Source organism: Thunnus maccoyii, chromosome 14 (assembly GCF_910596095.1).
Source record: "Thunnus maccoyii chromosome 14, fThuMac1.1, whole genome shotgun sequence".
NCBI classification, from domain to species: Eukaryota; Metazoa; Chordata; class Actinopteri; order Scombriformes; family Scombridae; genus Thunnus; species Thunnus maccoyii.
Genome location: NC_056546.1, coordinates 16,639,856 through 16,651,327, shown reverse-complemented (window position 1 = coordinate 16,651,327; position 11,472 = coordinate 16,639,856).

The window sequence follows — 11,472 nt, the reverse complement described above, 5'->3', positions numbered from 1 at the left end:
ATACACAAAAAGTGTCCAGGAATTAATGACTAAATTTAAGCATATCAAACCTAGTGGGAATGGGTGGAATAATCAGCTACGTCTGGAAAGGAAATTTACTCTTAACAAAAGTTTGATTTGATCCCGACTGACAAAATCCACCCAGAAAGAAAACAGCTGAGCTGTGAAGTGGTCGCTCGCTGAAATGAAACAGCTGCTGGGCAAACAGGAAAGGAGCAGATGAAAGCAGAGCACCTGGTTACACAGAGCGTACTCACACACATCCAGCATCCTTTCACTTTTAGCATACCATATTCCTATAAACACATATACTAAACCCATGTACAGGAGACTCCACAGGTTATCTCAACTCATATTAAAGTCTTTACGTTTATGTCAATTTTTTTTTTTGCGTGCAAATAAAACATGCAAGGTGTAGCAAAGATAATACCACGTGCTCCTCATGCAGGTCTGCTTCTCTGGAACATGTCACTACCTTGGAAGAGTTCAAATTATCTCATCCCACAGCCAGACACTAGATACTAGTGTCTAGAACATGTTTAAGAGAATAAGGAATCGTCAGAACTTGATTACATCTCCAGGAAGGCTCATTCTTGTGCAGTCTGGACATGTGTGGACATCCAGCACATCCAAAGTGAAAATCACTCTATCAAGATTAATCAGAATAGGAGAGAGAAAGCAATTTGAGGACAAGAGAGAGAGAGAGAGAGTGGAGGAAAACAGCATTCATAAACACTGCAGCCACGCAGTTCTCATTTTATCCTTACAGGCCCACTTCCTGTTTGCAGCACGTGTTTTTATTCGGGAGGCCCCTTGCCACCCCACCCTGACCCGATGGGGACCACAGACGGCTCTACAATGGAGACTGTGTGCACTCTCTGAATGACAGACCTGTCCATACAAGCTGCAATGAACCCCCACCCTATCACACACACACACACACACACACACACACACGCACGCACACATACAAACAAGTGGACTGCATAACAGGCTTTGCCGTCATCTCTTTTGGAAGCAGTGTTCCATGGTTTATAAGGCAGACAGACATGGGGAGGGATTTCTGTGATCAAACTTCAGATTATTGAGGAGGAATGTCTTCACTGAAAGCCACGAGTCAGCTTTGATAATACAAACTGTCTGGTTTTGTGTTGCCTTCATGATGACTCGTTTTTTTTTATCACGTGTAGGGCGATGAGCTTCTGCTGCTGCTGCATAATCTGAGAAGCTGATGAGAACGCTCGTTAGTGTTTACTTCCAATTATGAGTTATTTACCTGTTTTCGTTATTTTGAATGTGCTCAGTATGTGAGTGTGTTTCCACATGTTTATGGATCATAAGCAGACCACCTGACGTAGGGATAAATCAGACCCTAACTCATCACCTGCGGGACTGTTGGCTGATAAGAAGATGCTCTGCTGAATAATGAATGCATTTGCATAATTGTCCCATTCAGCTGAGAGAAAAACACATTATGAGACACATTCAATTTTCATGTCAGGCCCATTGGGAGAGTAAATGAACAGACAATGAGATATAATAACTTACAGAGGCAAAGAGGATGCTTGTAAATTAGCGCAATGCCTTTTCTTAGGTGCTTGTAAAATTTTATCTACCTCTGTATGTGCTTATGGTATTGTTTGCACACTGTCTATTAGTGAAAGTGTCTTTATGTGTGTGCATGTGCTTGCTCACGTACGTCACCCCCCTTCCGATCGCCACCCCCCCAACCCACCCCAATCCTCTCCTCTCTCCTGCGAGATTTACTGCAAAACAGCCCTGTGAGAGAGTACACATGCACTGCCCAGTCTCCGTACTGCACCCTGACAATTACTGCTATATATACCACTCCAAATGAGAGCCATGAACCGGCGTGATTATAGGGTGGAGCAGAGGCAAAGAGGGAGAGAGGAGGGGGGGGGGACGAAAAAGTGAGGCGAGTTGAGAGAGAAGGGGAGAGAGATTGAGAGGTAGAGAGACAGAATGAAGTGCTGTAAATTGTATCGTTCACATTTTATATAAATCACAGTGTTCTGTATACAACAGGCTTCATTTTAGTCTGAAGTTTCCTTTTCAAAATAGTAAAGTGGTGGATGATGTGATTAAAGGGATGAGACGCATACAGGAAATGAGCAGCATCCTCTGGACTTTTTTGTTTTTGTGAAAAAAGTCTAGAAGATGACCTCTGGATGTCTGGAAGTTTCTCCTCAATAAATTACACGGCAGAGCTTCAAATGCCAGAATAGTGAATGTGGCTGAATTTACAGTAACATTTGGTAAAGAAGTGCTGCCCTCTTCTGGAAGTGAGGAAATAAATGAAATGTGAATGAGAACTTTTTAGCAATTAAAAACCAGAGCATTTCCTCACTGAAAACAGTCTGAAGTTTAAAGACATAAGCCTGTAGATCTCCTTTTTAAACAGAGTGTCCACAGTTGTGGTGAAGAAGAGGACGCTGAGATAACAGAACAAGCAGAGAGAGATTTATGGAAGCCTGACAAAGAATACAGACAGACATGAAAAGACAGAATTATGTTTGACACAAATATCCTGGTAGGTGAAGAAGCTTCCACAGGCTGTAAACAGTCAGTCTCTATACGTCCAGCCATTTCTCACTTTCCCGTTGGCTGTCCAACACTGAGCCTGTCACTTCAGCTGAGTGACAGTCAGCTGTCAGTCAGAGGGCTGCCCTGTGTGTTCACCTCAAACCGGCCGACATCAGGCTGCCTAAAAAGAGGCAGCACACATCCAAAAGAAAGATTTATAACACTGGAAGTAATGTCGCAGCAGAAATCCCCACGTATGATGAATTGAACTGGATGTAATAGATGCAGGTTGTTGCAAAGCTCAGGCACTGGTGATGAGCCATTTACTGAAGAGATCAGTCTACCTTATGAGGTCATGATGCTGTGGTAAAAAGTGGTGAACTGGGAAGTGTTGAGTAGCAAAATGGCTGTTCTCTTAACCCCCCCCCCCATGAGTGGAAACCATCCCTGTGGGGGGAAAAAGCAGCAGGATCATATTAACCATGGACCAGTTTTCATCGTACAGAAACCCATGCTCCGCCTCACTCCAGCGGCTTGCATAATTGGAAGCATCTTGGCATGAAGATAGAGTCAAGGTGGCATATCAATGGGTGCGTACTCCAAGGGCATGCAGATAAGAAAAGGCTGCTTCTCTTAACAGGTTGTGTCCATGATAGGGTCACTGGCCCTCCCTAAAAAGACAGCAGGCTGGTTGTTGACTCACATACAAATAGCTATAGCTGTTCACTAGTGTGGAGCCTTGTAGTACAATTCACTCCCACTGGCACTCATCCCGAACACCAACAAGCTTGTTACTGAGCCTCATTTTCATTATGAATGCATGTATAGAAGCAGAGGGTTCCTGCTGCTCAGGGTAAAGAAACCAAATGATGAGATTTTTACTAAACGCAACATGACTGAAAATCAACTTACGATCAGTGACTTGCACTGTAAACTTATTGCTTTTTGGCACCGCATGTTACTAATATATGAGCTCTGCATGTAACTGATCTATTTCTACTGTCCTGTGATGTTGTGTTAAGTGCACTTTTAAACTCTATGCTTTTCTTTGTAAAGCAGGATTTCTGTTAAAAAATGTACAGTCTCCGAGCCGAAGCCGAGGTAACCTTGATGATGTCGCAATGACATCAACATCATTGCGAATCAAGTTAGACATTGATTCAGTCCTACATAATGTAATTTCTCAAAGGGCTGTAAATGAAATGGTCGGTTCTTTTTCCCCTGCCTACTTGTTCCGATGATGTCATGATGTTGCAATGACATCATCAGGGTTATTTTCTCAGACTTGACAAACCTCCTCCAGAGCCAAAGAGCACTGTTTTCCGAGGCTGAGTAAAGTCCCAGAGACCAGTAAACTGGTTGTCAGCAAACCCTTAATAAAAGCATTATTCTGAGAGCAATGACGTGGCAAATGTAAGTACAAACACTGCTGTTCAGTGCACAAAATTGATCACCTGTTGTGGATTACACCACAAAAACTTTAAATATAAATCAAAAACTTCAATAATCCATTTCTGTTTATCTTTAATGACATTCGTTTTTTTTATTATTCATCTGAGCAACAACATTTTGTAAATGATAAGATCATATCATGATTTTAAGACTCTAGTGAAAGACGATAAATTACAGTATTGAATTATTGGCTAGCTCTAAGTTATGCATTGATTAAGTCTTACATAATATAATTTCTCAAAGCTGTGATAAACAAAACGGTTGGTTCCTCTTTCTCCCGCCTACTTGTTCTATCTCAGCTAAGCATCCTCCATCGCCTCACTGCTTCCTGTCCTGCAACAGTATCCACTCCGCTCTACGCCTCTCCAGAAGGAGTGGAAGATCAGGACTTCTCCGCCTCTGCACAAATAAAACTGTGTGCCAAGCCGCATTAACCCTGCATCCTTATTGCCTTTCTGACTGGAGACATTTTATGAGCAGGAGTCTGTCGGCCCCCTCAGACTCCAACAACAAGAGGAGCTATGCTTTATGCACTGCTGCCTCACCCGTACCGCTGTTTACTAGACTCCATTATTATTATTTAAGTGCATGTACACAACAAAAGGTCACATTTTGGTCTCCAATCTATCACATCTCATTATCTGATATATAAATAAAGTAGCTTTAAAGCTGCTCCTGAGCTGAGGCAGGTGAAATTGAGAAAAGTTGTAGTGAAGTTACACATAAACACAGTTATGTGGACACACCTTGTTGGGGCAGAAGACCTGCTGTGACCTCTGCTAGACTAAACCACTATTTAATATTTAGCCCACACAAACACTGGCTCTTACTAATGTCTGAGATAGGTGTTTCCACTTACTGAGGAGAAAATCATCAGCATGCTGGGAGTATCCTCATGTTTCCACAAATACCTTATATAAGGTACAAAATAATCTGAAAATATCTGATTTTAAACCAAACGACCGGTGGCATGTTGCATATTGGTCAACATGCTCCACTAGGACAGATTCATTTTATCTTCCTAAGTTTTTAATATAAAATGTTTGCTCCAATAGTTTTTGCTTTTCAGTATGCATCCACTGTTGCCTCAATCAACTTGTATTCATTTAACAGCTACATTCCCCCGACTTGCTCTCGACTACAGCATTAGTATATGCAAAACCTCATAATTACGCTGTGGCTTTGGCCCCTTGTGGTTTCTATAGTAGTAACTTAATTCTGCTCCACTAATCATAATAATTATAGATATTACAGTAGCCTTGGTAATTACTGTAGAGCAGTGGCTCCTATCCTTTAATGGATGCTTAAACAAACAGATTTCAGATAAGTTTGGGAAGAAAACTAATTTATGGCCTCAGAGGGGAGATCAATCAGGTGAAGGGGGTTGAGGTCGGGAGGGTGTAATAGGGTGGAGTTCAGTAATTAATACAGAATGCTGTAAGAGGTGGAACCAAGCTCTTCCTTTTTTTTTCCAATTCTGTTTCCCTTTCATCCCTGCATCCCTCCTTCTCTCTGTGCTTTTGCCACATTATTTATCTGTGCTGTCACACCATTGTTGTGATTATGGATGTCATGCAGTCGTAAAGCGCTCCACGATCAATAGGCCTGAAATTAAACCAAAAAATGAATTTCCGCAGTGTCGGCCACATGCACTCCTGAGCAGGAATTACCTTGCAGGGGAATGGCTGATTACCCCACTGAGGAGACAGAAACAGAAGAGGAGGGATAGTGCTTGACTGAGCATTTGGCAGCGTTAGAAGCAGTACAAGACTGAGGTTGACTGGTAGTCAGTGCGATGGCAGCTTTACAACGAGTTTTTTTTAACAGCTACACACCAGGGAACATACAGTACATGTGTTAAAATCTGTGACTTTAATGTTCCATCTTACAGCTTGAAGAAAAGACATTTTGATTCATTAGCATTCAGTGTTAAATGGCTGAGATCTAATGTAACAAGTCTGAGGCCGTTAACTATGACACAGGCCAACTAAGGTGAAGATCAGAAGTCATTTCTCCCAAGCTGAGATCAATACACTATTAGGCACGATGAGATGAAATTGTGCTCATTACTCTTATCATCAGGTCATTTGGAGAAGCCTGTAGACTTTGCGCAAATGGCAAGAACTCCAGTGATGAACAGCATAACAACACAATAATCAAACAAGGATGCAGAATGCAGTAAAGATGTGTACATACGTTACAGGGATTCTGCATTCTGCAATGCCCCAAATGCTTGATAGTTGGTTTAATTAGAAAGCAACAATATGCAACCTTTTACAGGATTATGTACCCACATGTGCTTTCAATCTTGAGCTAATACTGAAGTTGCCATTTATCCTTAGTGGCTAAACAGATAAGACAGGGATGTCTGTAATGTTCTTATGCTTTTAAAATACCTCCTGTATCTCCCACAAACATGACTGGTTTCAAGCATCTCCCTCTTCACATCCCTCCGCCGGAGATGAACGCATCTTTTTGTTTATCACTTGTTTCCCTTGTCCTTCATTTAGAATCGATTTGCTATTAATGCCTGAGCATCACAGAGGGAGGGTGACAGGGGCCGAGGTGACTGCAGCCGCTTGACAGGCTTCTTCATCTCTCGAAAAGGAAGTTTGGTTTACATCAGCCACGGGGCGGGAACTGCCATTGGGAGACCTGAGGGCTAATGGGCTGGATTTATGCTCTCCTCTCCTCCTCTCAGTGTCGACCAAGTTAGAAGAAGGTGAAGTCACTGATCTGAGGTCTTTTTAGTGTTTGGACACAGGATGCTTATGCAACACCTATGCTACAGAGAAACTGAGGAGATTCCTATTTGTTCCTGTGATAAGCAGTGAAATCTGAGCTTTAATGCATTTATATAACTCAGTCAAGTACTTCACCTAAAGTCATTTCTTTCCTTTCCCCTAACTTGACATGTCAAGGCACATTTTATTCATCACTCCTCCATAGATTCTCGTACCGTGCAATAACCACAGTTTGGTTTTCAAATCAATTTGACAAATCCTCTGAGAATTGTAAAACAGACTCAGAGCAAATAATGGCCTGACACACCGCATTAGCAGATGAGATGTGACTTAAGACTGACATGTAACCATGTGGCTTACAGCTTCTGGGTTGGCAAAGAAAACATCATGTTCTGTCACTTATGACGCTGCGGTAACATGTCAATACAGGTTAGCATTTTAAACACACAAAGGACAACGATACCTGGAAGCAAAGTGTATTGTGGCTCAACACAGTCACCAGAACTATCTCCGCCTTCAGCTCTGACCCAGCTTCTTACGAAAGTGATGGAAACATCATGTGACTTCATGCCCTCGTTTCACAGTTAGACTCAAAGGATAGAAAAGTGAATTCAAGTAATTAATTCCTTCTGTGTAGATGAACTGAATTCATCTGTCTGCATCACCTCAAATTTAAAATATGCATATAACAACAATGTTTATCTTTTATGTTTTCTGATGACTCCGCCATTCAGATGTTTTCCTGCTGTTTGATTATTTTTCTATTCCCAATCCCTCTTCCTCACGCCATCACTCTCCTCATCCTCGTGAGCATCGCAGTGACTGAACTCATTCTCAACTATTTATTTGCTTTATTTCCTGAGATCAGCTATAAAGAACAAACACTATTAAGCCAGCCAATCAATAAGGGAACATCAGCGCTCTTAGCCCCCCCCCTCTCTCCGCAAAATAGATTTATATCTTCTGCCTGGGCAACATAAATCACATATTCATATATTAAATTAAAAATGTGATTGATAGCAATGCAGAGAGTCTGTACGAAACCTCATGATGTAAGAAAAAAACAAAAACAAATATTAGTTGGGGACTGTGGAGGGTGAAGAGAAAACAAATATTGTTTTCCAAGTGTAATTCTTCACAGTCTTGTGAGGACATAAGAGATGAATTGTTGCTATGGTAAAGAGGAAACTGACACTTGCTGGGACTGCAGCTACAGAAGCAGATCATGTAAATAAAACTCATAGATTCAAAGTTACTGAACAGTTGTCACAGAAGATACACTTGCTGTGAGAAGGTCTAAAAGGGTAACTCTTTGTCCAAGTGACATTTATCTTTACTTTAAAGGAGCTGGTCAGCTTCCAGCCTCTATCCTCTGTATGTCATTCTGTGAAGCGAACTGAGTGTGGAGAAACAGGTTCATTCACAAAGTGACACTTAATGGGATATATACAGATTGTGTCATGCATTACAGGGCCCAGTGGTTATGGGAGCATTCCAGAGGAGAGAGGCAGAGAAATATGGCAGCATCCATCAGAGGCTCGGCCAGAGTGGAAAAGGTGCGGGAACAGAGAGGGAACGAGGGCTGGGGGTTGGGGGGCTGCCAAGGACATTTAAGAGAGCTGTCAGGGGAGGCTGATCTATGAAGGACCCTGCTGGCTAAACCTATATCCCAGCATGTGAATGTGTGTGTATATGTGAGTGTGTGTGTGTGTGTGTGTGTGTGCTGGGGACAAGTGCAGTCACACTAACGCATGCTGTAACCCATGTGCTCACACCCTGGAGGCTGAAGTACAGTAGAATAGTTTCAATGCACAGGTTCAAAGATCAGAGCTGGAGTTCATCCACACAGAAAATCAAATGTTTTCATTCTGAACAGGAGACCAGACACAGAATAAAAACAGTAACAGCGTAAACAACAGGAGATGAACTGCTCAACTGAAAAAAACTGTATGTTTTCCGGGACAAAAAGTATATTTAATTATAAGTTAGAGTTAAGTTTTAAGTGATATTTTGAGACAAATAGACATAAGATGGGATTTAAATTATACTACAAAACAGCATGTCCAATACAGAAGAAAATGAGATTCACTTTCCTTTTCCCCTAAGAACACACAACTCACACAATCTATTTTCCTCCTGAATATTTTTCAATCTGCCAACCTCAATAGCTACAGTAGAGGAAGGAGTTGCAGTTCTTAAAAGTGCACAATATAAGGATCTTTGGTTACATTTAAAGGAGCTCTCCACTGATTCTACATTTCACACAGATACAGGACTCTTAAAATAAAAGAGGGCCCAATTTGGCTGTAAGGTTTCATCCCTTCTGGCATAAATAAGACACCCTGCTGAATACCATGTATATACTGTATCTATATGTACATATAAGCAGATGCCCAATGTATGTATTGGGTGCATCTGTACGTTTTTCATGTCAGATACAAACATGTTCAGGCTTTGAAAACAAATTTTGCTCCTTGCACAATAAGACTGAAGACAAAGACTAGTCATAGTCTTCTGGAGGAGTTTTATCAAGTCTTAGAAAATTACTTGAGATTTATTATAATTTTGAGTTGGGCTTGGAGACTTCAAATTTCTAACAGAGAGCTTGTCTTACAGACTGGGGATAACTTGCATAATGGGAAGTGTAGGATCAATTATGTCTGTTCTTTTTTTTTTTATCTTGCAAGTCTCCCAACTTTATGAAAGTACAATACTAAATCCCTGAGGCACACTTTTAATGAATCATTAACTATCTATGAGGGCTCATATCTGTACAAATTTGCCTTTTTTCTATCAAACAAATGCCTGAGCTGCTTATTATAATGGTAGAAAAAAAAGAATACATTTCACTTTGTAATTAAAGCATCAAATATGATATTAAATTGAAGAAAAGCAGCTTCTCTTCACATTTTGAATTGACAACAGTCAATGTGAAAAGACCCCTGACTCTTCCTCATCTCTATCTGAGGTAGCCCAGCAGCAGTGAAGCCGGGGTAAATCTAACCAAGCAATGCAGCAGGCCTGTTAGCTATAGGAGTGAACGCCAGGCAATCCTGCCAGGGGGACACGGCATTGGGACCATTACTAAAGCTTAATGATATGAGAAGTGTTCTCCTATCCACCGCGAAGGGGATTCATCAGGATGCTGTAGCACTATACATCTTTCAACAGCCCTTAAAGAGGAAAGGGGACATTTTTTCACAGCGTAGTAAAAGCAAGAGTCCTGCCCCTCCCTTCCCCGTTCTGTCCCTTGAGCTTTATACATTCTTCATCTTCACTTAAAGAAGCTCTATTTTAAGATCGTTGCGTCTAAGGAGGGAGGGGTGGCACGACCTTGACGCTGAAAGTGTGAGAGTTGGTGAGAATCACTGGATAAGTGCGTGTAGCTGATGGAGACAGTCTCAAACCACAACATCTTGTCTGGGATTTGTCCCAGTGAGCCCCAAGGGGGAAGGAATACAATTCACTCTCCGCCTCAAAGTCACACATACACTGTCACTGGCTTCAGCTGTGTGCTGATAGATGTCTCTTTGTCCCCTCATAAATAAAAACACCCTGGTCTCTGCTGTGAGAGACTGTAGATCAGGGAGTAAATAGCTGAAGGTATCATGCGCTGCACTATGTCAAGCCTGGAGGATTTTCTCTTTCTCTCTATCCCTTTTTATTTTGTGACCGTGTCCAAGAACTCTGCAACCTGTAAATCCAACGGTGCAGATAAAGTGAAACAGGAGAGCAATCAAAATAAATAAAAGCAGCGTTGAGTTTGGGTCTTTAACTTAATTTTATAGCCTGGAGCCAATATGCAGTAATCATAACATGGAAAAAGCTCACGTTTCTGTCTGTAGTATTTACATTGTTTAACTCACGGCCACCTGCCTGGGGATTTACACCAGTAGATCACAGACAATAACAGTGAAGACAGAAGTGCACTGGTTTATGACTTCAGCACTTTCAGTTTGAAGTCTTCCAGCACCAGTGAGTTTAAATTATGGTGGGAGACGTCCTTGGGATGTGAACATCTCATTTCAGCAGGCTGCACACACACACACAACCACACACGCACAACTCATTTCATTGGGGGTCTCTGGGAGGCTGGACTCAGTGGAGCATGACATAAGAATTATACATCTGGCAGCAGTAAACCTGCAAACTCTCTCTCACACACACACACACACACACCGAGTCTTGTGACTGAGACAGAACGCTAACTTTTTGCTCATCACTCAGCAGAATTATTTTTTACTTTTGAGGATCGTTGCTATTGATGCTTCAGACTCAAGGCAAATGTGACACTGTTGCTTTATTCCTTTCATTCCCCACAGAAAGCTGAAACAGCCCTCTGGTTCTCCTGAGATAACGTAAAAGAGGCAATTTTAGATATTTTATTTGTAAGTGTACATTTAATTACTTTAAGTACTTTCTTTTCCTTCAGTCAGGTCATTGATACCTTAAACTCAAAACCTTAAAGTACTTTTTTTGTCTACATGAATAAGTATATTCACATTTATAACTGAGCATTTGACCTGACTTGATGATAAAAGTTTCTGCACTGATAATCATTCAGGTGGTGTTCACGTCAGTGACCCGCTAAATCCAGATGTAGAACACACAGCTGCGTCTGCATTAACCACAAAAACCCTGCTGTCGTTTGACCTGAGGTTACAGTGAAGCCCATAGAAATAATCTATTTTTAAAATTGTACAAATTTGTGACACCTCTGACATCTATTGCT